Source organism: Pseudophryne corroboree, chromosome 12, assembly GCF_028390025.1.
Source record: "Pseudophryne corroboree isolate aPseCor3 chromosome 12, aPseCor3.hap2, whole genome shotgun sequence".
Lineage (NCBI taxonomy): Eukaryota > Metazoa > Chordata > Amphibia > Anura > Myobatrachidae > Pseudophryne > Pseudophryne corroboree.
In genome coordinates, this window is record NC_086455.1 from 71,531,162 (window position 1) to 71,557,658 (window position 26,497).

General features: G+C 47.2%; 1 protein-coding gene across 1 annotated transcript in view; it reads left to right on the plus strand.

The window, feature by feature from the left end:
- Positions 1-26,497, plus strand: part of JMJD7 (jumonji domain containing 7) — a 114,441-nt gene that overhangs the window by 18,218 nt on the left and 69,726 nt on the right. The gene's annotated exons all lie outside the window — the stretch shown is intronic.

Below are 26,497 nucleotides of genomic sequence, written 5' to 3' on the forward strand. Positions count from 1 at the left end.
AGTCATTCCTACCCTGATCAAAGCCAGGAAGGATGTGACCGCAAAGCATTATCACCCATTTGGCGGAAATATGTTGCGTGGTGCGAGGCCAGGAAGGCCCCAACGGAGGAATTTCAACTGGGTCCATTCCTGCATTTCCTGCAAACAGGAGTGTCTATGGGCCTAAAAATTAGGATCCATTAAGGTTCAGATTTCGGCCCTGTCGATTTTCTTCCAGAAAGAACTGGCTTCAGTTCCTGAAGTTCAGACGTTGTCAAGGGGGTGCTGCATATACAGCCTCCTTTTGTGCCTCCAGTGGCACCTTGGGATCTCAATGTAGTTTTGGGGTTCCTAAAATCACATTGGTTTGAACCGCTTAAATCTGTGGATTTGAAATATCTCACATGGAAAGTGGTCATGCTGTTGGCCCTGGCTTCGGCCAGGCGCGTGTCAGAATTGGCGGCTTTATCTTATAAAAGCCCTTACCTGATTTTTCATACGGACAGGGCAGAATTGAGGACTCGTCCACAATTTCTCCCTAAGGTGGTTTCAGCGTTTCACCTGAACCAGCCTATTGTGGTACCTGCGGCTACTAGGGACTTGGAGGACTCCAAGTTGCTGGACGTTGTCAGGGCCCTGAAAATATATGTTTCCAGGATGGCTGGAGTCAGAAAATCTGACTCCCTGGTTATCCTGTATGCACCCAACAAGCTGGGTGCTCCTGCTTCTAAGCAGACTATTGCTCGTTGGATTTGTAGTACAATTCAGCTTGCACATTCTGTGGCAGGCCTGCCACAGCCAAAATCTGTAAAAGCCCATTCCACAAGGAAGGTGGGCTCATCTTGGGCGGCTGCCCGAGGGGTCTCGGCTTTACAACTTTGCCGAGCAGCTACTTGGTCAGGGGCAAACACGTTTGCTAAATTCTACAAATTTGATACCCTGGCTGAGGAGGACCTGGAGTTCTCTCATTCGGTGCTGCAGAGTCATCCGCACTCTCCCGCCCGTTTGGGAGCTTTGGTATAATCCCCATGGTCCTTACGGAGTTCCCAGCATCCACTAGGACGTCAGAGAAAATAAGAATTTACTTACCGATAATTCTATTTCTCATAGTCCGTAGTGGATGCTGGGCGCCCATCCCAAGTGCGGATTGTCTGCAATACTTGTACATAGTTATTGTTAACTAAATCGGGTTATTGTTGTTGTGAGCCATCTTTCCAGAGGCTCCTCTGTTATCATGCTGTTAACTGGGTTCAGATCACAAGTTGTACGGTGTGATTGGTGTGGCTGGTATGAGTCTTACCCGGGATTCAAAATCCTTCCTTATTGTGTACGCTCGTCCGGGCACAGTATCCTAACTGAGGCTTGGAGGAGGGTCATAGGGGGAGGAGCCAGTGCACACCAGGTAGTCCTAAAGCTTTACTTTTGTGCCCAGTCTCCTGCGGAGCCGCTATTCCCCATGGTCCTTACGGAGTTCCCAGCATCCACTACGGACTACGAGAAATAGAATTATCGGTAAGTAAATTCTTATTATACCCCTTTCACACAGAGCTGTGAACCCGGATTATTGCTGGCACAACCCGTGTCCAGACTCGGTGTGAAAGGGTCAGCCCGGGTTGTGCATCCTGGGCTTGTTCAACATCCGCTACCCAGGTTATGAGCAGAGTTATTCCCGGGTCAGCTGCAGTGTGACACGCAGGTCCGGTTCATGCCTAAAAGGCTGCTCATTGGCTGGCTCAGTAATGTTTGGAGATGAGATAATCTCCAAGTATCCTGTGAGAGCAGCGACGGCACATGTCCCGGCGGCGGTGTGGAAGGGGTAAGTATATCTGAAGCTCCGACCCATGTTCAGTATGGCGGGGCTTCAGTGTTAATGGGTTATAGGTTAGGCTATAGTTTAATTCAATCTCACCTCCCTCCCCCCCCCCCCCCCCCCCCTTTTTACCTTAGAGCTATCTAACCTCCATTATGTCTGTTCTGCCAATAATTATTATTTTTATGTTTTTATAAATTCTTACCGTCATACTGGAGTGTTGTGAAATGTTATGGGGGAAAAAATAAGAATTTACTTACCGATAATTCTATTTCTCGGAGTCCGTAGTGGATGCTGGGGTTCCTGAAAGGACCATGGGGAATAGCGGCTCCGCAGGAGACAGGGCACAAAAAAGTAAAGCTTTACTAGGTCAGGTGGTGTGCACTGGCTCCTCCCCCTATGACCCTCCTCCAGACTCCAGTTAGGTACTGTGCCCGGACGAGCATACACAATAAGGGAGGCATTTTGAATCCCGGGTAAGACTCATACCAGCCACACCAATCACACCGTACAACTTGTGATCTAAACCCAGTTAACAGTATGACAACAGAAAGGGCCTCTTAAAGATGGCTCCTTAACAATAACCCGAATTAGTTAACAATAACTATGTACAAGTATTGCAGATAATCCGCACTTGGGATGGGCGCCCAGCATCCACTACGGACTCCGAGAAATAGAATTATCGGTAAGTAAATTCTTATTTTCTCTATCGTCCTAAGTGGATGCTGGGGTTCCTGAAAGGACCATGGGGATTATACCAAAGCTCCCAAACGGGCGGGAGAGTGCGGATGACTCTGCAGCACCGAATGAGAGAACTCCAGGTCCTCCTTTGCCAGGGTATCAAATTTGTAAAATTTTACAAACGTGTTCTCCCCCGACCACGTAGCTGCTCGGCAGAGTTGTAATGCCGAGACCCCTCGGGCAGCCGCCCAAGATGAGCCCACCTTCCTTGTGGAGTGGGCTTTTACAGTTTTAGGCTGTGGCAGGCCTGCCACAGAATGTGCAAGTTGAATTGTGTTACAAATCCAACGAGCAATCGACTGCTTAGAAGCAGGTGCGCCCAACTTGTTGGGTGCATACAATATAAACAGCGAGTCAGATTTTCTGACTCCAGCCGTCCTTGCAATGTATATTTTTAAGGCTCTGACAACGTCCAACAACTTGGAGTCCTCCAAGTCGCTAGTGGCCGCAGGCACCACAATAGGTTGGTTCAGATGAAATGCTGATACCACTTTAGGGAGAAAATGCGGACGAGTCCGCAGTTCTGCCCTATCCGAATGGAAGATTAGATAAGGACTTTTATAAGATAAAGCCGCCAATTCAGATACTCTCCTGGCAGAGGCCAGGGCTAGTAACATAGTCACTTTCAATGTGAGATATTTCAAATCCACCTTTTTCAATGGTTCAAACCAATGGGATTTGAGGAAATCTAAAACTACATTTAGATCCCACGGTGCCACCGGAGGCACCACAGGAGGCTGTATATGCAGTACTCCCTTGACAAAAGTCTGGACCTCAGGGACAGAGGCCAATTCTTTTTGGAAGAATATTGACAGGGCCGAAATTTGAACCTTAATGGATCCCAATTTGAGACCCATAGATAATCCTGATTGCAGGAAATGTAGGAAACGACCCAGTTGGAATTCCTCCGTCGGAACCCTCCGATCCTCGCACCACGCTACATATTTTCGCCAAATGCGGTGATAATGTTTCACGGTGACTTCCTTCCGTGCCTTAATCAAGGTAGGAATGACTTCTTCTGGAATGCCTTTCCCTTTTAGGATCTGGCGTTCAACCGCCATGCCGTCAAACGCAGCCGCGGTAAGTCTTGAAAAAGACAGGGACCCTGCTGTAGCAGGTCCCTTCTCAGAGGTAGAGGCCACGGTTCGTCCGTGAGCATCTCTTGAAGTTCCGGATACCAAGTCCTTCTCGGCCAATCCGGAACCACTAGTATTGTTCTTACTCTTCTTTGCCGTATGATCTTCAATACCTTTGGTATGAGCGGCAGAGGAGGAAACACATACACTGACTGGTACACCCAAGGAGTTACCAGTGCGTCCACAGCTATTGCCTGTGGATCTCTTGACCTGGCGCAATATTTGTCCAGTTTCTTGTTGAGGCGAGACGCCATCATGTCTACAATTGGTCTTTCCCAACGGTCTATTAACATGTTGAAGACTTCTGGATGTAGACCCCACTCTCCCGGATGAAGATCGTGTCTGCTGAGGAAGTCTGCTTCCCAGTTGTCCACGCCCGGGATGAACACTGCTGACAGTGCTATCACGTGATTCTCCGCCCAGCGAAGAATCTTGGCAGCTTCTGCCATTGCACTCCTGCTTCTTGTGCCGCCCTGCCTGTTTACATGGGCGACCGCCGTGATGTTGTCCGACTGAATCAACACCGGCTTTCCTTGCAGGAGAAGTTCCGCCTGGCTTAGAGCATTGTAGATTGCTCTTAGTTCCAGAATGTTTATGTGAAGAGACTTTTCCAGACTCGTCCATACTCCCTGGAAGTTTCTTCCTTGTGTGACTGCTCCCCAGCCTCTCAGGCTGGCGTCCGTGGTCACCAGGATCCAATCCTGAATGCCGAATCTGCGGCCTTCTAATAGGTGAGCCTTCTGCAACCACCACAGAAGTGACACCCTTGTCTTTGGTGACAGGGTTATTCGCAGGTGCATCTGCAGATGCGACCCTGACCATTTGTCCAACAGATCCCTTTGGAATATTCTTGCATGGAATCTGCCGAATGGAATTGCTTCGTAAGAAGCCACCATTTTTCCCAGGACTCTTGTGCATTGATGTACTGACACTTTTCCTGGTTTTAGGAGGTTCCTGACCAGATCGGATAACTCCTTGGCTTTTTCCTCTGGAAGGAAAACCTTTTTCTGAACCGTGTCCAGAATCATTCCTAGGAACAGCAGACGAGTTGTCGGGATTAAATGGGATTTTGGAATATTCAGAATCCACCCGTGTTGTCTTAGCACCTCTTGAGATAGTGCTAAAGCTGTCTCCAGCTGTTCTCTGGACCTTGCCCTTATTAGGAGATCGTCCAAGTATGGGATAACTAATACGCCTTTTCTTCGAAGAAGAATCATCATCTCGGCCATTACCTTGGTAAAGACCCGAGGCGCCGTGGACAATCCGAACGGCAGCGTCTGAAACTGATAGTGACAGTTTTGAACAATGAACCTGAGGTACCCCTGGTGTGCGGGGTAAATCGGAACGTGTAGATACGCATCCTTGATGTCCAAGGATACCATAAAGTCCCCTTCTTCCAGGTTCGCTATCACTGCTCTGAGTGACTCCATCTTGAACTTGAACTTTTTTATGTAGAGGTTCAAGGACTTCAGATTTAGAATAGGCCTTACCGAGCCATCCGGCTTCGGTACCACAAATAGAGTGGAATAATACCCCTTTCTTTGTTGTAATAGGGGTACTTTTACTATCACCTGCTGAGCGTACAGCTTGTGAATGGCTTCCAACACCCTCTCCCTTTCGGAAGAGACGGTTGGTAAGGCAGACTTCAGGAAACGATGAGGAGGATCCGTCTCTAATTCCAACCTGTACCCCTGAGATATTATCTGCAGGATCCAGGGGTCTACCTGCGAGTGAGCCCACTGCGCGCTGTAATTTTTGAGACGGCCCCCCACTGTCCCCGAGTCCGCTTGAGAGGCCCCAGCGTCATGCTGAGGTTTTTGCAGGAGCCGGGGAGGGCTTCTGTTCCTGGGAAGGAGCTGCCTGTTGGTGTCTCTTCCCTCTTCCTCTGCCTCGTGGCAGGTACGACAAGCCCTTTGCTCTCTTATTTTTGTAGGAGCGAAAAGGCTGCGGTTGAAAGGTCGGTGCCTTTCTCTGTTGGGGAGTGACTTGAGGTAAAAAAGTGGATTTCCCGGCAGTAGCCGTGGCCACCAAGTCTGATAGACCAACTCCAAATAACTCCTCCCCTTTATACGGCAAAACCTCCATGTGACGTTTTGAATCCGCATCGCCTGTCCACTGTCGTGTCCATAAGGCTCTTCTGGCTGAAATGGACATAGCACTCACCCGAGATGCCAGTGTGCAAATATCCCTCTGTGCATCACGCATATAGATAAATGCATCCTTTATTTGTTCTAACGACAGTAAAACATTGTCCCTATCTAGGGTATCAATATTTTCAATCAGGGATTCTGACCAAACTACTCCAGCACTGCACATCCAGGCAGTTGCTATAGCTGGTCGTAGTATAACACCTGCATGTGTGTATATATTCTTTTGAATAACTTCCATCTTTCTATCTGATGGATCCTTAAGTGCGGCCGTCTCAGGAGAGGGTAACGCCACTTGTTTGGATAAGCGTGTGAGCGCCTTGTCCACCTTAGGGGGTGTTTCCCAGCGCGCCCTAACCTCTGGCGGGAAAGGGTATAATGCCAATAACTTTTTTGAAATTATCAACTTTTTATCAGGAGCAACCCACGCTTCATCACACACGTCATTTAATTCTTCTGATTCAGGAAAAACTGTTTGTAGTTTTTTCACACCATACATAATACCCTGTTTTACGGTATCTGTAGTATCAGCTAAATGTAACGTCTCCTTCATTGCCAAAATCATATAACGTGTGGCCCTACTGGAAAATACGTTTGAATTTCTACCGTCGTCACTGGAATCAGTGCCCGTGTCTGGGTCTGTGTCGACCGACTGAGGCAAAGGGCGTTTTACAGCCCCTGACGGTGTTTGAGGCGCCTGGACAGGCATTAATTGATTGTCCGGCCGCCTCATGTCCTCAACTGACTGTTTAAGGGAAGATAAACCATCACGTAATTCCACAAATAAAGGCATCCATTCTGGTGTCGACCCCCTGGGGGGTGACATCTGCATATTTGGCAATTGCTCCGCCTCCACACCAATATCGTCCTCATACATGTCGACACCACGTACCGACACACACCGCAAACTCACAGGGAATGCTCTAATGAAGACAGGACCCACTAGCCCTTTTGGGGAGACAGAGGGAGAGTCTGCCAGCACACACCACAAAGCGCTATATATACAAGGGATATCCTTATATTAAGTGCTCCCTTATAGCTGCTTTAATATATATATATATAGCCATTAATGTGCCCCCCCTCTCTGTTTTACCCTGTTTCTGTAGTGCAGTGCAGGGGAGAGACCTGGGAGCCGTTCTGACCAGCGGAGCTGTGACAGAAAATGGCGCCGTGTGCTGAGGAGATAGGCCCCGCCCCTTTTTCGGCGGGTTCTTCTCCCGCTATTTTTCCAGTCAGGCAGGGGTTAAATATCTCCATATAGCCCCTATGGGCTATATGTGAGGTATTTTTAGCCTTGTATAAGGTTTATATTTGCCTCTCAGAGCGCCCCCCCCCAGCGCTCTGCACCCTCAGTGACTGCCCAGTGAAGTGTGCTGAGAGGAAAATGGCGCACAGCTGCAGTGCTGTGCGCTACCTTATGAAGACTGAGGAGTCTTCAGCCGCCGGTTTCCGGACCTCTTCACGCTTCAGCATCTGCAAGGGGGTCGGCGGCGCGGCTCCGGGACCGGACTCCACGGCTGGGCCTGTGTTCGATCCCTCTGGAGCTAATGGTGTCCAGTAGCCAAGCAGCAAATCCACTCTGCATGCAGGTGAGTTTACTACTTTCCCCCTAAGTCCCACGTTGCAGTGATCCTGTTGCCAGCAGGACTCACTGTAAAGAAAAAAACCTAAACTAAACTTTCTCTAAGCAGCTCTTTAGGAGAGCCACCTAGATTGCACCCTTCTCGTTCGGGCACAAAATCTAACTGGAGTCTGGAGGAGGGTCATAGGGGGAGGAGCCAGTGCACACCACCTGACCTAGTAAAGCTTTACTTTTTTGTGCCCTGTCTCCTGCGGAGCCGCTATTCCCCATGGTCCTTTCAGGAACCCCAGCATCCACTTAGGACGATAGAGAAATACTATTTTGGTTATCTTCTGACCACAGGTTCTATTGTTCTTGCTAGTTTCAGCAGGGCACAATGCCTTGGCTGTTTTATAAACTTAAAATGCACCCAACCCTTTTCCAGAGTGCCATAGATGCTCGCAGTGACTGCCACTGTAAGAAATATGCATGTGTGCCCTGTTAATGATGCGGATCATCTTCCTCCTCTCTGTGTGTGGGTAACCATAACGCTCCCACAGCAGACGCAGGCGGAGTGGACAGCAGTACGTTGGCTAACAAGGCATGTAGATGTCCTGCAGTGAGCGATAAGCTTTCTCCGTGCTAGCTGAGGTCCTGGCTTCTGACTGGTAGCCGCTGCTGCTCCCCTGTTTCTGGATAACATGCGCTTTCATGAGCGGGTGCTTCAAGGCGACAACTAGCTCTCCCAGCAAGTGTCAGGAGAATCCTTTGTTCCCTAGACTCTGCCTCTGGCTACAGCACCCCTCGTCCAGTGACAGAAGTAAAAACTGCTGGAGGGGCTGACATCTACCTCACCTCCTCCTACTACTGGAGGCAATGTCGTAAGAGAAGGTAGATCCTTCACCACCACATATTTAAATAGAGACTTGGTGGCATGCATACCTGGTGCATACTCTGAGAGTCCTATGTGCAGCTTCGTTAAACCTGAAGAACCGCAAATATTGTTTTATTATAAATTTTATTTTAAATATAATTATTCTTTTTAACGAATAAGATGTGCTTTAGTGACGAACTAATAATTAAATACAAAAAAAGCTTAAATAATAAGCGGTAGTCAATTTACACATTAAAATACATAGCGGCTCCCTTCAGCTTTAGCAAAGCGTCCATAATTTCTATTACGTCCTTGAGGATGTTGGGGACATCAAAAGAACCATGGGATATAGACGGATCCGCAGGAGACATGGGCACTTTAAGACTTTCAAAGGAGGCGTGACCTGGCTCCTCCCTCTATATCCCTCCCCAGACTCAGTTTAGAAAATGTGCCCTGCGAGATGGAGGCACTCGGGGGAGTTTCTTTGAAAAGACTTAATGTTAGGTTTTTATTTTGGTGAGATCTGCTGGCTACAGACTCCCTGCTTCGTGGGAAAGAGGGGAGAGCAATCTAGACCCACTTCTAATGAGTTTCAGGGCTCTGCTGCTGCTGACAGGATGCCTTCAGCTCCTGAGGGGAGATGAACGCCGGGCTCTCCTGGATGCTCGCTCCCACAGCTTGCCGTCCCCCCCTTCAAGCCAGAAGTCAGAAGACAGGTGAGTATGTGAGGAAAAGACATCTTCTCTTCAACAAAGACGGCATATAGAGGTACCGCGCAGCATGATTTGCTCAGTGCGTGCCAGGCTCCTGGACTGTACACACCGCTGGGTGCAGGGCGCTGGGGGGGGGGCCTGGGGAGCTAAAAATACCTCATAAATAAGGCTGGCATATCTGTACAGTGCCCTGGCACTGCCCACAAACCCCCGCCAGGATAAACATGTAAAATAAGCGGGAAGAAGCGCGCCATGTTGGGGGCGGGGCTTCTTCCTCCAGGCTCACTCGGCGCCATTTCCTTCTCCAAGCAGCAGCGCTGGTCCTTCCTCACAGCAGACAAGTACCAGGGGCTATAAAAACGAGGGGGATTATTTCTATACAGATATATAGCGCTGCAGCTCTGTGACACTTGAGGGTGTTTTCAGACCTGCACTTTAGCGCTGGGGTGTGAGCTGGCTCCTTTCCTTTTGTTCCCTCACAGGCTTTTCTTTGGGTGCTGTTAGGGAGACAGCATGTCTGAGGCAGAATTTTTCTTATCAAGGGCATCATTTATTGGGGACACCAAATGTTTGGGGGTCCTGTCGGCACCGCCGATGGCTGATTGATTAATTGCTTTAAATGCTAATGTTACACTGTTCAATCAAAAGTTTACTGAATCTGACTCTCAACTGCAGATTTGGAAGAGATCAGTAGATGACGCTTTATTTCAAGGGTCACTGAAACGTAGTGTTGACCAATTAGATGACACAGATACCGACACGGACTCTGATACCGGTGCCGATTATGCTGATTCTAGGTTAGATCCTAAATTGGCTAAGAGTATTAAATATATGATTGTGGCTGTCAAAGACATATTACGTATTGACGAGGACCCCTTTACACCAGAAACGAGGGTCCTTATTTACAAAGAAAAGAGACGCTCTGTTTCTTTTCCTCCTTGTTTTGAACTAAATGACCTTTTTAATGGCATTTGGAATACACCTGATAAGAAATTTCTCATTCCTAATCGGATCAAGGTGGCATACCCCTTTCCCGCAGTGGATAGGGATAAGTGGGAAATACCACCCACAGTAGACAAAGCCCTAGCACGCTTGTCTAAACAGGTAGCGCTCCCTGTGTCTCAGTCGACGACTCTTAAGGAGCCGGCTGATCGTAAGCAGGAGGCTACTTTAAAAGCTATTTTTACTACCACGGGGACGCAGCTTAGACCGCTTATTGCGTCAGCGTGGGTTAGTAGCGCCATTGAAAAATGGGCTGAAAGTTTATCTGCGGATTTAGATACTCTGGATAGGGATAGCATCCTAGTGACGCTTGGTTATATCAGGGACGCAGCTGCGTACTTGAAAGAGGCTGCAAGAGATGCTGGCCTCCTGGGGGCTAATGCTATGTCAATTGCGGCTAGGCGTGCGCTATGGATTCATCAATGGAATGCTGACGCTGATTCCAAGAAAAATATGGAGTCCCTTTAAGGGTGGGGAACTGTTTGGTGACGGCCTTGCTGATTTAGTATCAGCGGCCACAGCGGGTAAATCTACTTATTTACCTAATGCTCCTGCGCAACAGAAGAAACTGCACTATCAAATGCAGTCCTTTCGGCCCAATAAATATAGAAAAGGCCGAGGTAACGTCTTCCTCGCTACCAGAGGTAGAGGAAGGGGCAAGAGAACTTCCGCCTCCTTGAGTTCACAAGAGCAGAAGTCCTCCCCGGCTTCCGCCAAATCCACTGCATGACGCCCCTTACAGGAGACCGCACCGGTGGGGGCACGTCTAAGGCTTTACAGTCAGGTTTGGGTTCGCTCGGACCTGGACCCTTGGGTGTTACAAATTGTGACCCAAGGGTACAAACTGGAATTCCAAGACGTTCTCCCTCGCCGTTTTTTCAAATTACCGATACCAGTTTCGCTTCCAGACACAGTTCTAGTCTGTGGACCAATACAAAAATTATGTCAAAATCAGGTTGTGATCCCGGTCCCCCGGGCGCAACAAGGGGAAGGGTTTTATTCAAGCCTATTTGTAGTGCCGAAGCCGGATGGCTCGGTACGACCAATCCTCAACCTAAAATCTCTAAAAAAAATTCCTGAAGAAATTCAAGATGGAGTCTCTCCGAGCGGTGATCTCCAGCCTGGAGGAGGGGGAATTCATGGTGTCTTTGGACATAAAGGATGCCTACCTTCATGTTTCCATTTATCCCCCTCATCAGAGTTATCTCCGGTTTGCAATCCAGGATACTCATTACCAATTTCAGACGTTGCCGTTTGGCCTGGCCACGGCTCCGAGGATTTTCACAAAAGTCATGGTAGAAATGATGGTTCTCCTCAGAAAAAGAGGAGTTACAATTATCCCGTACTTGGACGATCTCCTGATAAAGGCGAGGTCCAAGGAAAAACTGGTACAGGACATTGCACTGTCGCTGTCGCTTCTACAACAGCACGGCTGGCTCTTGAACCTGCCGAAATCACACTTAAATCCAACAACCCGGTTGGCATTTTTGGGTATGATTCTGGACACGGTCCAGCTGAGAGTGTTCCTCCCTCCGGAGAAAGCACTGGAAATTCAGAGTTTGGTAAAACTCATTCTGAAACCACCAACTGTCTCCATTCATCAATGCATTCGATTGCTGGGGAAGATGGTGGCGCCATACAAGGCCCTCCAATTCGGGAGGTTCCATGCCAGTGTTTCAGTGGGACCTGTAGGACAAATGGTCCGGATCCCACCTTCATATGCACCGGAGGATAGTTCTATTCCCCAACACCAGAATCTCACTCCTGTGGTGGCTACACAGCTCTCATCTCTTAGAAGGACGCAGATTCGGGATCCAAGACTGGATCCTAGTGACCACGGATGCAAGTCTCCGGGGTTGGGGAGCAGTAACACAAGGGGTGACCTTCCAAGGAAGATGGTCAAGTCAGGAAACTCTTCTTCACATAAACGTGCTGGAGTTGAGGGCCATTTACAACGGCCTTCTACAAGCGGAGCATCTTCTTCGAAACCGGCCTGTCCTGATCCAATCGGACAATGTGACAGCAGTAGTGTACATAAACCGCCAAGGCGGCACAAAGAGCAGAACAGCAATGGCAGAAGCCACAAAGATTCTTCGCTGGGCAGAGACTCGGGTAAGCGTTCTGTCTGCAATTTTCCTTCCGGGAGTGGACAATTGGGAAGCAGACTTCCTCAGCAGACATGATCTACATCCAGGAGAGTGGAGCCTCCATCAGGAGGTCTACTCCCTACTAACGAATCTATGGGGGGTTCCCCACATAGACATGATGGCGTCCCGCCACAACAAAAAAACACTAAAGTATTGTTCCCGGTCCAGGGACCCTCAGGCGGCGGCAGTGGATGCACTGACGTCACCTTGGGTGTATCCGTCTGTGTACGTTTTCCCTCCGCTTTCATTCCAAAGGTTCTGAGAATCCTAAGAAAATCACAGATTCCAGCGCTCCTTGTAGTTCCAGACTGGCCAAGGAGAATTTGGTACCCGGATCTTCAGGAGTTGTTAGTCGAAGATCCATGGCCTCTTCCTCTTCGCGAGGATCTGCTGCGGCAGGGGCCGTTCGTCTATCAAGACTTACAGCTGCTACGTTTGACGGCATGGCGGTTGAACGCCAGATTTTAGCCCGTAAGGGTATTCCCGATGAAGTCATCCCCACTCTTATCCTTGCTAGGAAGGGTGTGACGTCGAAACACTATCACCGTATTTGGAGGAAATATATTTCCTGGTGCGAGTCCAAGAAAGCTCCAGTGGAGAAGTTTGACCTTGGACGTTTTCTCCATTTTCTACAAAATTGAGTGGATGCGGGCCTTAAATTAGGCTCCATAAAAGTGCAGATTTCTGCTTTGTCAATTTTCTTTCAGAAACAATTGGCCTCACTTCCTGAGGTGCAGACCTTTGTAAAAGGGGTCCTGCACATCCAACCTCCTTTTGTGCCACCTGTGGCACCTTGGGACCTTAATGTGGTTTTGACAGTCCTAAAATCACATTGGTTTGAACCTTTAAGTAAAGTGGAGTTGAAATTCCTCACTTGGAAGGTTGTCATTTTGTTAGCATTGGCATCCGCAAGGCGGGTGTCTGAATTGGCGGCCTTATCTCACAAGAGCCCTTATTTGATCTTCCATGAAGATAGGGCAGAATTGAGAACTCAGCAACAATATCTGCCAAAGGTGGTTTCCTCTTTTCATATTAACCAACCTATTGTGGTACCAGTGGTTACTGGCACTTTGGCTGAGGAAAAGTCTCTGGATGTCGTCAGAGCTTTGAAAATTTACGTTGTCAGAACGGCTCCAGCTAGAAAAACAGAGTCTCTGTTTGTGCTATATGCTCCCAATAAACTTGGGTATCCTGCTTTCAAGCAGACCATTGCCCGCTGGATATGTCACACGATTCAGCAGGCTCATTCCACGGCAAGTTTGCCGTTACCTAAATCGGTAAAAGCCCATTCCACTAGGAAGGTGGGCTCGTCCTGGACGGCTGCCCGGAGTGTCTCGGCATTACAACTTTGCCGAGCTGCTACTTGGTTGGGGTCAAACTTAGTTTGCTAAGTTTTACAAGTTTGATACCTTGGCCGATGAAGACCTAAAGTTTGGTCAATCGGTGCTGCAGAGTCATCCGCACTCTCCCGCCCGGTATAGAGCTTTGGTATAATCCCATGGTTCTTTTGGTGTCCCCAACATCCTCAAGGACGTAATAGAAAACAGGATTTTAATACCTACCGGTAAATCCTACCGGTAAGTCCGTAGAGGATGTTGGGCGCCCGTCCCAGTGCGTACTGTATCTGCAGTTTAGTTCTGGTTACACACAGGTTGTGTTATGGTTTCTTCAGCTTGTTGCTGAATTTTGTTCATGTCCGTTGGCATGTGTTCAGTTGAATGCCATGTTATTCGGCATGTTTATGGCGTGAGCTGGTATGATGCTCACCTTGTTGTTTTGGGGTTTTTTTGTAAATAGATTTTATTGGTTTTCCAATAGAAATAAAGAAGATCAATTACAGTACTGAATAAGAATGAACAAGTACAATTAGGCTAGTGGATTGCATAGATAAAGAAAATAGCAATAAAAACAAACAATCGTAACACAGTAGTTTGAAGGCTAGGGGGAGATAGTTAAGTATATAATCCGCAAACCTATTGGCAAACGCAACATAGAATAATACGAGAGCCTAACAATAATCATCCTGTTGCAGTACAGTATTATTAGAAAACCCAGAGAAAAAGGGGAAAGACGAACAAGACAAAATACTACAAATAACATTAGAGGGAAGAAGGGTAGGGAACGGGAGGGGGGGAAGGGGGTGAAAAGATGTCATCGGAAATCAGGGGTTCATAACCATGTTATATAGAACATGTATAATAATAATTATACAGGAGAATCATATGCAAGAATCGGCAGAGAGTCTCCTAAGCAAATCCCAGGTAGTATTTACGAATAATTTGAGAATATGATTTTGTGTCTGTATTTCCAAAGTGTTAATAAAAAATTCCCATTTATGGTAGAATTTCTCAACACCCACATTAATGTCAGGAATAGTAGCCCTTCGCTCGTAATACAGTATTTGCAACAATTTTTGTTTGACCTCCGATAGTGAGGGAGAAGAAGAACGAATCCAATGAATGAGAATAATCTTTTTGGCAATCGTGATAACTAAAGATAATAATTGGAGTTTAAATTTCTTATTGGGTCCTAAGTCCCAAGCTTTGAAATTCCCACAAAGACACGCCAAAGGGTCAGGGCTGACATGAGTAGAAAACATAGCATTAATAAACTGAATTAGTTTATTCCAAAACCGCTTAATCTTGCCACACTCCCAAACACAATGAATAAACGTCGCATGTGACATTTTGCATTTAACGCATGCACCAGATTCAAGGGGTGTCCTATATCTTCGTTGTGCAGTGCTATATATGCTCTGTGTAACATCCTAATGTGAACTTCTTGTAAATAGGAAGAGTGTAGGAATCTAAGCGTGTTATCAAATGGAGATATTAGGTCTGGCAAAAGTTTGATACTAGGCACATCTAAAGACCATTTCTTCAGAGTGGATTCCCAATGAGCCGAGGCTGACAAGGAAGCCAATGAGGTATACAATAAACTAATTTTATAAGGCACAGAAGCAATGAGCTTAAGCAAGGAAAGGAGCGTGTTCGTTCCATTATCAGTAGATAATGGGATGCAAAGGGATTGAATATAGTGACGTGTTTGAAGAAACATAGAAATGTTGAGCAGGAATAGAATATCGGGACTGAAGATCAGCAAATGAATATAAACGGCCACCGGGGTCGAATACCTTCGCTATTGAGGCTAAGCCTTTTTCCTTCCACTGAAGAAAACCCATATGTTAGGGTCTCCTGCCCTGTGCTGCCACGTCGTCATGGCAACCGGGAGACAAGTGCTAGCGTTGTAACCTGAGCGCAGCTGATACTCCCGGTCGGGTCTTTTGCTGTGCAGTGGTTACAGGCTCTGTGCACGGCAGGGGATCCGGTGCTGGTTTTTGTGCTCACAGTCTGTGAGGTCTGAGTGGGGCGTGGACAGCACCTGCTATATAAGGCCTCTTCTCAGGTTAAGCAGATGCTGCTGAATCTTTGTTGGTTAGTCAGTTCCTGAAAGTTAGCCAGTACTGTGTAGCTTTGTATTTGTTGTTGCTTACTGCAAATAGGCCTGGGGATTTGGTACTACACTCTGCCAATCCAGACCTAGCAGTAAGACTGGAGTCAGTCGTTTAACTTGCTGGGGTTCTTTTGCTACTCTGTGAACTTAGCAAGTTTGCGGCTGTATTCTCAGATTTGCCTGCCTAAATCCTGTCTCACTGTGCAAGGAGTTCAGGTGTCAGTTTAGTGGCAGTAAGCTGAACCTGTGCACTGCAAGTGAGAATTAGGATTGTGGAGACTCTCCTTGTGTCTATCATTCCATCTCTGACCAAGGAGTTTACTGCCACACCCGTTGGTAACCCTTTAGGGTTTTGCTGTTGCCCTTAGCAACAGCATTTCGGGTTCTCTACGTATTAAAACACAACATCTTGCTTTTCCCATCTGAGCATTACTAATACTAGGGAGACACCCAGTTCCTTAGCCTCTGGGCTTCTCTGTTCACTTTGTGTGTATTTTGTTACCCTATCACCTTCTGTGTACGTAATGTCATATTCCCCAGTCTGTCTGTGAGTTCATTTGTTTTGCATACCTATCCGTTCAGACACCAGTACATTCCTGCAGGCACTGGTGTGCATAACCGTTCAAACACCAGTACATTCCTGCAGGCACTGGAGTGCATAACAGTTCTGACACCAGTACATTCCTGCAGGCACTGGTGTGCATAACATATTCAGCAGCCTAATCCTCCTGTTGAAATTTTGTGGGAATATGGAGCATACCCCTCAAAATACGTTGCAACAGGTGGTCGATCAGGTGCAGGTCCTGACTCGACAATTTAATGATTTGTCCATTAAAATGCACACCTCCCAGGCCGCTGGCGGAGCTCCCGCAGCAGCAGCACCTTCAGGGGTTAAGGAGCCGAAAGTAAATCTCCCGGATCGTTTTTCTGGAGATCGCTCGCAGTTCTTTTGTTTCAAGGAGAGCTGCAAGCTATACTTCCGGCTTAGGCCTCAGTCTTCTGGGTCGGAGATTCAGCGGGTGGGCATAGTGATTTCCTTGCTACAAGGAGACCCACAGGTCTGGGCATATGGGTTGCAGCCTGACTGTCCGTCGCTTAAAAGTGTTGATGCTTTTTTTACAGCACTGGGCATGTTGTATGATGACCCTACAAGACGGCCTCAGCCGAGGCTCAGATTTCGATCCTTAAGCAAGGGCGAAGGCCAGTTGAGGTTTACTGTACGGAGTTTCGGAGGTTGGCCCATGATACCCAGTGGAATGACCCAGCCCTGAGACACCAGTACCGAAGAGGTCTTTCTAACCAGATAAAAGACCAACTGGTACAATATCCCTTGCCTGATAGCTTGGATCAGCTCATGCAGTTATCCATCCGGGTGGATAGACGACTGAGAGAGCGTAGGCTTGAAAGGGAGACCGAGGTTTCCTTCTTTCCCAAGGGAACCTCAGACTCTGAGGAATTTTCTGAGGAGCCTATGCAGATTGGGGCTACCCGCCTCTCCTCGCGTGAGAAGACGCGGAGGAGACAGCAGGGGTTGTGTTTGTACTGTGGGAATAAAGGTCATGTGGTAGTATCATGCCCAGAAAAGCCGGAAAACTTCAGGGCCTGAGGGTGATGGGAAATATCCTGTCAGGCCAGAAGTCAGAATTTCCCAAGAAGACTTTTATCATTCCGGTGACCTTGAAGATCCTCGGTCAAACTGTCAAGACTGAGGCCTTTGTGGACAGTGGGGCCGACGGGGTTTTTATGGACCGCCAATTCGCCCTGAAACACTCTGTTCCCTTAGTACCCTTGGCATCGGAAATTGAGATTTGTGGGTTAAACGGGGAACCATTATCCCAAGGTAAAATTACCTCTTGCACTAGCCAGATTTCTTTGTTTATTGGAGCCACACACTCTGAAAAATTGTCCTTTTATGTGACTGTCTGTACTTTTGCCCCATTGGTGTTGGGGTTACCCTGGTTAAGGGCCCACAATCCTCAATTTGACTGGGTCTCTGGGGAGATTCTTAGTTGGGGTACTGATTGTTTCAGGAGTTGCTTGAGCCTTCCAGTCAGGCTCTCGCAGCTAAGTTTGCCAGGATTGCCAGGGTGTTATGCAGATTTTGCGGACGTGTTCTCCAAAAAAATTGCAGAGGTACTACCTCCCCATCGCCCCTATGACTGTGCCATTGATTTGTTGCCAAATGCTAAGCTTCCCAAGAGCAGGTTGTACTCCCTGTCACGTCCTGAGACTCAGGCTATGGCAGAGTACATTCAGGAGAACTTGGCTAAGGGATTTATCAGACCTTCACAGTCTCCAGTTGGGTCGGGGTTCTTCTTCGTGGGTAAAAAGGACGGTTCGTTGCGACCCTGCATCGACTTCAGGGAATTGAACCGTATCACGATTAAAAACTCATACCCACTGCCTCTCATTTCGGTCTTGTTTGACCAGCTTCGTACTGCCACCATTTTTTCTAAGATTGACCTACGCGGTGCGTACAATCTAATCCGAATAAGAGAGGGGGATGAATGGAAAGACTGCCTTTAATACCCACTCAGGGCATTATGAATATTTGGTGATGCCTTTTGGGCTCTGTAATGCCCCGGCAGTCTACCAGGATTTCATGAATGATGTACTCAGGGAATATTTGGATAGATTCTTAGTTGTATACTTAGATGACATCCTAATCTTCTCCCATTCCCTGGAGGAATATCGGAAGCATGTACGCTTAGTCCTCCAGAAACTCAGAGACCACCGGCTTGGGGCGAAGCTGGAGAAGTGCGAATTTGAAGTTCAGCAAATCGCATTTCTAGGATATATTATCTCCCCAGAAGGTTTCCAAATGGAGGGTTCCAAGGTACAGGCAGTCCTGGATTGGGTGCAGCCCACTAGTTTGAAGGCGCTTCAGCGTTTCCTGGGCTTTGCGAATTTTTATAGACGATTTATCGCTGGATTTTCGTCTATAGTGGCGCCCTTGGTGGCACTCACTAAGAAAGGGGCGGATGTTGCTCACTGGTCTTGTGAGGCCAAAGCGGCTTTTGCCCGTCTGAAAAGCTCATTTGTCTCGGCCAAGGTGCTGCGACACCCAGATCCAGAGCGTCCTTTTGTGGTGGAGGTGGATGCCTCTGAGATGGGTATTGGGGCAGTGCTCTCTCAGATGGGAGTGTCTGATAATCGCCTTCATCCCTGTGCTTACTTTTCCCGTAAATGTTCGCCTGCCGAGATTAATTATGACGTGGGTAACCGGGACTTGTTGGCTATTAAGGATGCACTCGAGGAGTGGAGACACTGGCTTGAGGGGGCTAAGTTTGTGGTCTCAATTCTCACCGACCATAAGAATCTGGCATATTTAGAGTCAGCGAAGCGTCTCAATGCCAGGCAGGCACGATGGGCTTTGTTTTTTGCTCGCTTTAATTTTTTGATAACATATCGCCCTGGGTCAAAAAACATCAAGGCTGATGCGCTCTCGCGGAGTTTTGCTCCAATCCAGGAGACCACCGAGGAGCCGTTGCCCATTGTGTCCCCATCATGTATTAAAGTGGGCATTACCCAGGACCTCTTATCATTAGTCCTTAGAGCACAGGAGCAGGCTCCTCCAGACCTTCCGGTAGGTCTTTTGTTTGTGCCTCCTAGGTTAAGACAGCGAGTGTTCCTGGAATTCCATGCCAAGAAGTCGGCAGGTCACCCGGGTATTGCCAGAACTCGGGAGTTGCTATCTAGGGCGGTGTGGTGGCCCTCGGTGGCTAAGGATGTGGATCAGTGGGTTCGGGCATGTGACATCTGTGCCCGAAATAAGACTCCTAGAGGGGTTCCTGTTGGCCCATTACATCCACTCTCTATCCCATCTAAGCCATGGACCCACATTTCAATGGATTTTGTGGTGGACTTGCCCAAATCCTCGGGGATGACAGCCATCTGGGTTGTCGTTGACAGGTTTTCGAAGATGGCGCACTTCGTTCCACTGGTTGGGCTGCCATCGGCCAGACGCCTGTCTGAATTATTTATGCTGCATGTTGTGCGTCTCCACGGATTGCCACTTGATGTGGTCTCTGACCGCGGATCCCAGTTTGTGGCCAAATTCTGGAGGGCATTTTGTTCCGATCTCCAGATTTCTGTCAGCTTGTCGTCAGGCTACCATCCGCAGTCTAATGGGCAGACTGAAAGGGTGAACCAGTCCTTGGAGCAGTTCCTCAGGTGTTATGTCTCCAAGTGTCAGACTGACTGGGTTGCTCATCTGTCCATGGCGGAGTTTGCCTATAACAACGCGGCTCACTCTGCTACAGGGATCTCTCCCTTCCTTTGTGTGTATGGGCATCATCCTAAGGCCAATTCTTTTGACCCCCTGGACTCCACGCCTGGTGGTTCCTCTGTGGTTTCGGTCCTTAGAGGTATTTGGCGGAAAGTGAAGAAAGCCCTTGTGTCTGTGTCATTAGTGACCAAAAGGGTTTTTGATAAGCGGAAAAGACCCTGCAGCTTCAAATTAGGAGACTTCGTCTGGTTGTCTACCAAGAATTTGAAGTTGAGACAGCCATCTCATAAGTTAGGCACCCGGTTCATCGGTCCTTATAAGATCACCAGGGTTATCAATCCGGTGGCATTTCAGTTAGATCTGCCCCGTTCTTTGGGTATCAATAAAACATTTCATTGTTCCCTTTTAAAACGGGCGATTAGTAATCCTTCTTCCAGTGGAAGACCTTCCCCTCTTCTGATACGTGGCCAGAGGGAGTTTGTTGTTGAAAGGATTCTTGACTCCAAGATGGTTCGGGGTCGGCTGTCATTTTTGGTGCACTGGAAGGGGTATGGCCCGGAGGAGCGGTCATGGGTGCGCAGTTGTGATCTTCATGCCCCCAGACTGATACGCTCTTTCTTCTCGCAGTTCCCCAATAAACCCGGTGGTAGGGGTTCTTTGACCCCTCGTCAGAGGGGGGGTACTGTTAGGGTCTCCTGCCCTGTGCTGCCACGTCGTCATGGCAACCGGGAGACAAGTGCTAGCGTTGTAACCTGAGCGCAGCTGATACTCCGGTTCGGGTCTTTTGCTGTGCAGTGGTTACAGGCTCTGTGCACGGCAGGGGATCCGGTGCTGGTTTTTGTGCTCACAGTCTGTGAGGTCTGAGTGGGGCGTGGACAGCACCTGCTATATAAGGCCTCTTCTCAGGTTAAGCAGATGCTGCTGAATCTTTGTTGGTTAGTCAGTTCCTGAAAGTTAGCCAGTACTGTGTAGCTTTGTATTTGTTGTTGCTTACTGCAAATAGGCCTGGGGATTTGGTACTACACTCTGCCAATCCAGACCTAGCAGTAAGACTGGAGTCAGTCGTTTAACTTGCTGGGGTTCTTTTGCTACTCTGTGAACTTAGCAAGTTTGCGGCTGTATTCTCAGATTTGCCTGCCTAAATCCTGTCTCACTGTGCAAGGAGTTCAGGTGTCAGTTTAGTGGCAGTAAGCTGAACCTGTGCACTGCAAGTGAGAATTAGGATTGTGGAGACTCTCCTTGTGTCTATCATTCCATCTCTGACCAAGGAGTTTACTGCCACACCCGTTGGTAACCCTTTAGGGTTTTGCTGTTGCCCTTAGCAACAGCATTTCGGGTTCTCTACGTATTAAAACACAACATCTTGCTTTTCCCATCTGAGCATTACTAATACTAGGGAGACACCCAGTTCCTTAGCCTCTGGGCTTCTCTGTTCACTTTGTGTGTATTTTGTTACCCTATCACCTTCTGTGTACGTAATGTCATATTCCCCAGTCTGTCTGTGAGTTCATTTGTTTTGCATACCTATCCGTTCAGACACCAGTACATTCCTGCAGGCACTGGTGTGCATAACAGTTCAAACACCAGTACATTCCTGCAGGCACTGGAGTGCATAACAGTTCTGACACCAGTACATTCCTGCAGGCACTGGTGTGCATAACACCATATTGGATAGTGAAGGGGGAAAAGCCGGATTCCCCCATAACGCCACATACGGAGAATAGCTAGAATAACCATGACATTTTTTATTAATATTAACCCAAGTCCGATAAGTATCTATGAATAAAGGATTGTCTTTAATAAAAGGCGGGATATCCGCTAATTTGGAGTGTAACAGTGCATTGGGGGAATAAGGGGCAAATAGAGCAGAGTCCAACTGATTATCTGTGTAAGAGTTAGTCTCGAGCAACCAGTCACTGACATATCGAAAAAATATTGCATCCGAATACAGGGCTAGATCAGGAAAACCCAGACCTCCTTCTCTACGGGGCAATCTTAGTTTAGCATATGCAATTCTTGGACGTTTCCCTTGCCATAGGAACCGGGAGAAGAGAGTATTTAAATGTTTGATATCCTTAGCTAGGAGTCTAAACGGGAGCATTTGCATAACATAAAAATTTTTGGGAAACAGGACACTCTTTATAACTGCTATTCTGCCCAAGAGGGAAATAGGTAGGGATGACCAATTGTCTAGGTATGATTTTAGCTTGGCGATAATGGGGATAAAGTTAAGAGCATAAATGTCCGATAGTTTAGTCGATATATGAATACCTAAGTATTTAATAGAAGAATGGGCAATGTGGAAAGCTTGAAGAATAGGCAGCGATTGAAAATAAGAGGGCGAGCCACTAATGGGGAGGATCGCTGATTTGTCTTAAGTTAACTTTGTAGCCAGAAACGGAGCCAAACGAGGAAATGAGGTTTAGGACAGCTGGAAGAGAGGATGCCGGGTTGGAAAGAAAAAGCACCATATCGTCTGCATATAGGGAAACTTTGAGTAATTTGGAATGAATAGTAATACCTTCAATCATAGCAGAAAGCCGTATAGCAATTGCCAGAGGTTCCATGGCAATGGCAAAAAGAAGGGGGGATAAAGGGCAGCCCTGGCGTGTCCCGCGTGAAATAGCAAAGGCAGACGATATGGAACCGTTACAGGAAATTTGTGACAAGGGGGAATGATACAGTGTTTGTAATATAGAAATAAAAGTGGGGGGGAAACCAAACCGGTGTAAAGCAGTGAAGAGGTATTTCCAACTAATTCAATCAAAAGCCTTTTCGGCGTCAAAAGAAACTATCAGACTAGGAGGGGTAGAAGAGCCCGAGTGGTGGATAGCTGCCAAAATTTTCCGGACATTAACTACTGAGTGCCTGCCTAAAATGAAACCGATCTGATCCGGATGTATAATTTGGGGTAGATATAATTTCAGTCTGTCAGCAAGAATTTTTGTAAATAATTTATAATCAAAGTTTAATAAAGAAATAGGCCTATAGGATCCAGGTAAAGATAAATCTTTGCCCTGCTTGGGGAGTAACTTAATAATCGCCAAATTAAAATAGAGTGGAACCGAATTGGTAGAAATAATACCATTATAAAAGGCAACCAAGCTCTCCCCAAACCTAGGCAATAGAATTTTGTAAAATTCCGCTGATAGACCATCTGGACCCGGGGCTTTTAATGGTTTTGATTGCTAAATAACCCTAGTGACTTCTTCGGTGGAGACAGGGGCCTCCAGTAAATGTGAGAATTCTTCTGGAAATTGGGGAAGGGGTGGAAACGTCCAAGAACTGGGGGGAACCTCATCAGTAATAGGAGGATCAATACCTTGAGGGTCAGAGTATATGGTTTCATAGAAATTCTTCATAATATCAGTGATCTGGTCGCTCGAGTCCGCCACAGAACCGTCCTCTCGTCGTAACGGGTGAACCAACATAGGTGGTTGTGAACCTTTTAATAGATTGGAAAGAAGACGGCCAGTCTTGTTTCCAAATCTATGAAATCTATAATTAGTGGAAAAAAGGGAGCGATCACTTTTGATTTTAAAATATTCATCAAAATGAATCTTTGCAGTGCAATAAACCGACCTATTAGAAGGGGTAGGGGCCGACTTGAAGGACTGATAAGATTCAGTCAATTTAGACTGTAAATCAAGATACATGGCGGCTAAGCGTCTATTCTCAGCCGCCAGGTAAGAGATTATGACACCGCGGAGGACCGCCTTGCCCGTTTGCCAGAACAATAGTGGGTCCGAAGCTTCACAATCAGCATTAGCATGTTTAAAGTCCATCCAGGCGGACTCTAGTTTTTGACGAAATGAAATGGACTGGGACAGATAATTAGGGAATTTCCATAATCTATAAAGGCCCTTGTCTACTGTAGTTTGAAGCGACAACCATACTAATGCGTGGTCAGATAAACCTATGGGTTCAATAACAACATCTTGCACTCTGGGGAATAAGGAGGAAGATAATAAAATAAAATATATGCAGGAAAGGGTCTGGTGAGCTGCCGAGAGGCAAGTGAATTATTTTTCTATTGGGTTCATAGCTCGCCAAACATCAATTAAGCTAAGTTGCTTGGAGAGCGCTGATATACCCAATTTAGGGAGCGAAATGGGAGTCTTTGAGGTGGAGGACCTGTCGAGAATCGGGGAGGAAATCAGATTAAAATCTCCCAATAAAATCAGGGATTTTGAGCTATATTGTAATAATTTGGCCAGTAAGGTGCTAAAGAAGGATCTTTTATAAACGTTTGGGGCATAAATCGTGCAGAGGGTATATGGGGAACTGTTAATTATAATATCAGTGATCAGGTACCACCCTTCCGGGTCAGCCACTGAGTTAGAAATAGAGACGGACAAGGATTTTCTGGCTAATACACCTATGCCTCGGGATTTAGAGTTATAAGGTGCAGCAGCTAATAATTTCCAACCCAATGTTTGTAGTTTCAGGGATTCAGTGTGAGTCAGATGAGTTTCTTGGATACATATGATATCTACCTTCAGTTTTGAAATATAAGTAAGAATCTTACGTCTTTTAGCCGGGGAGTTAATTCCTCCGACATTCCACGTGCCTATACGAACATTTAAGTGATAGGTGTGTAGTGTAGGAACCCGTTACGAACATCCCCACCTGACCTGTCAAGTAGATAAAAAATGGGAGAGGGGGTGGGAGAGGAGACAAAAGGGAAGAGACAAACACAAACATAGGACGACATGAAATGAAAACAAATATAAATCTGCAAAGTCAAAACTATTGCCATTGAAATCATGGCAAATGTTCGATGAATCTAATAGCGAAACACAATGGGCGAGATAAGCCTCTAAAAACGGAATCAATGAGAAAAAATAGTAACTAGGCCTTGAACTCAGGCAGCAAACATACTATCAGTAGTATACCTGTAATACCATAAAATAAGACATATTTGCATAACATTTCGTAATGAAAATTTTAACGAAGAGATACATTTTTCAGTGGGAGAATAATTCAACGAATTAGAACAAAGTAATGTCCACATGAACTTTGCGGAGGTTAGCGAGTAACCGGGGGAGGATCCGCAATATCTCCCTGGGGTATAGAACGTCTCTCCTCCGCCAAGAAAGCCTCTGCATCAGCGGGAGTGTTGAAATTTTTGTAAGATGAACCATCAAACAGTCTGAGCCTGGCTGGGTAGATCAGGGCAAATTTACGCTGGTCTGCTACTAAGCGGGAGCACACTGGGGAAAAAGCCTTACGGGCCCGAGACAATTCTACTGAGAAATCTTGGAAAAGGTATAACTTCGATGACTCCCACGGAATACATTTCTTGCTTCGGGACGCTGACCAGAGTAACTGTTTATGCAAGTAATTAAGACATCGAAACAGGACAACTCGAGGACGGTTAGACGTAGATGAGGAATGTTGACCCACTCTGTGAACTCTCTCAATGATGAGATCACGGCATTCAGATTCAATTCCTAAGAGAGTTTGGAGAGTGTTACGAACAAAGTGAGCCAGAGCCAGGCCCTTGACGGCTTCCGGGAGCCCCACTAGGCGGATGTTATTTCTCCTAGACCGATTTTCGAGGTCGCCTACCTTGTTCTAAAGTTGGTAGGTGTCCTTTTCCAATTTGGGAACCACTTGTGTGAGATGCGAGACGTCTTGAAACAGGGTGCCGACCCTATGTTCTGTTTCAGCAACTCGGTGAGTGAGGTGTTGCAATTGAGAAGTTATATCCGAAACTGCTTGTGAGAGTAGCGGCCCCATGGTCGCCTTAATAGCATCCACCACGTCGTTATACGTAACATAAGAGTCCTGGGGGGCTACCGATTTTTTGGCGGCAGGAGATAGTGCAGCGATAGCAGAATCAGAAGACATGTTGGGATCCGCCCTTCTCTTTTCCTGGCGTGGTTGAAGAGGTTGCGTGGAAGCAGGAGGCGTAAGATATTTTTCCATATAAGCAGCAACCAGGTCAATAAAATACCCGGAAAAATCACAATAGGTGATAACAGTGGCAAGTGGAAATGTCTCTACTGAAGTAAGTAAGTTGAGGTCGGTGAGAGAGGCTATCAGCTCATTGCGTAGATGAAATCACATTGCAGAGTACATGAGTAGATATTCCTGTGAGAGAGCCTTCAGAAGTATATGTAAATACACGAACAATGCAGATGGACAAAGTAACAGCCTGACCAGCAGCGCTGCCGAGGTCCTCATCCAGTACAGAGAGCTTCTGAGGCAAATTGTAGGTAACTCAAAAAATATGGTAATGCAAATCACAGGAACCGGGGGGGGGGGGGGGGGGGGGTTAATGTGAAAGGTGACAAGCTTCACATGCAGCTAACAGACCGGGAGCACAGGGGAACAGCAGAGACATTGATTGTGACCTCCAGCAATCATGAAGAAATAAGCCCCAGTAATGTAAATAATAAGATAAGAGGCTAGGGAGATGATCCTGCAGTTATGAATAAAGTTATTAGTTCAGTAAATTGTTCCCAAGTTAGGCTGCCATACAATGTGCTGGGGAGAAAATGGCCGCCGCAGTGACACACAGCCTGTGTACAGCAGTATCAGTTGTGCCTCTCACCTCAAGTATTGTGCAGAGAAGGGGGTATTAAGGCCCCTATCCGAGGAGGTCGTCAGGCCAGGAGAGAGGGCATACAGCGTGTAGGCGATGCTCTAATCAGAGCTGGTGTCCGCGGCTCCGTTCTCCCGCTATTCTCGCCGTGGAGCT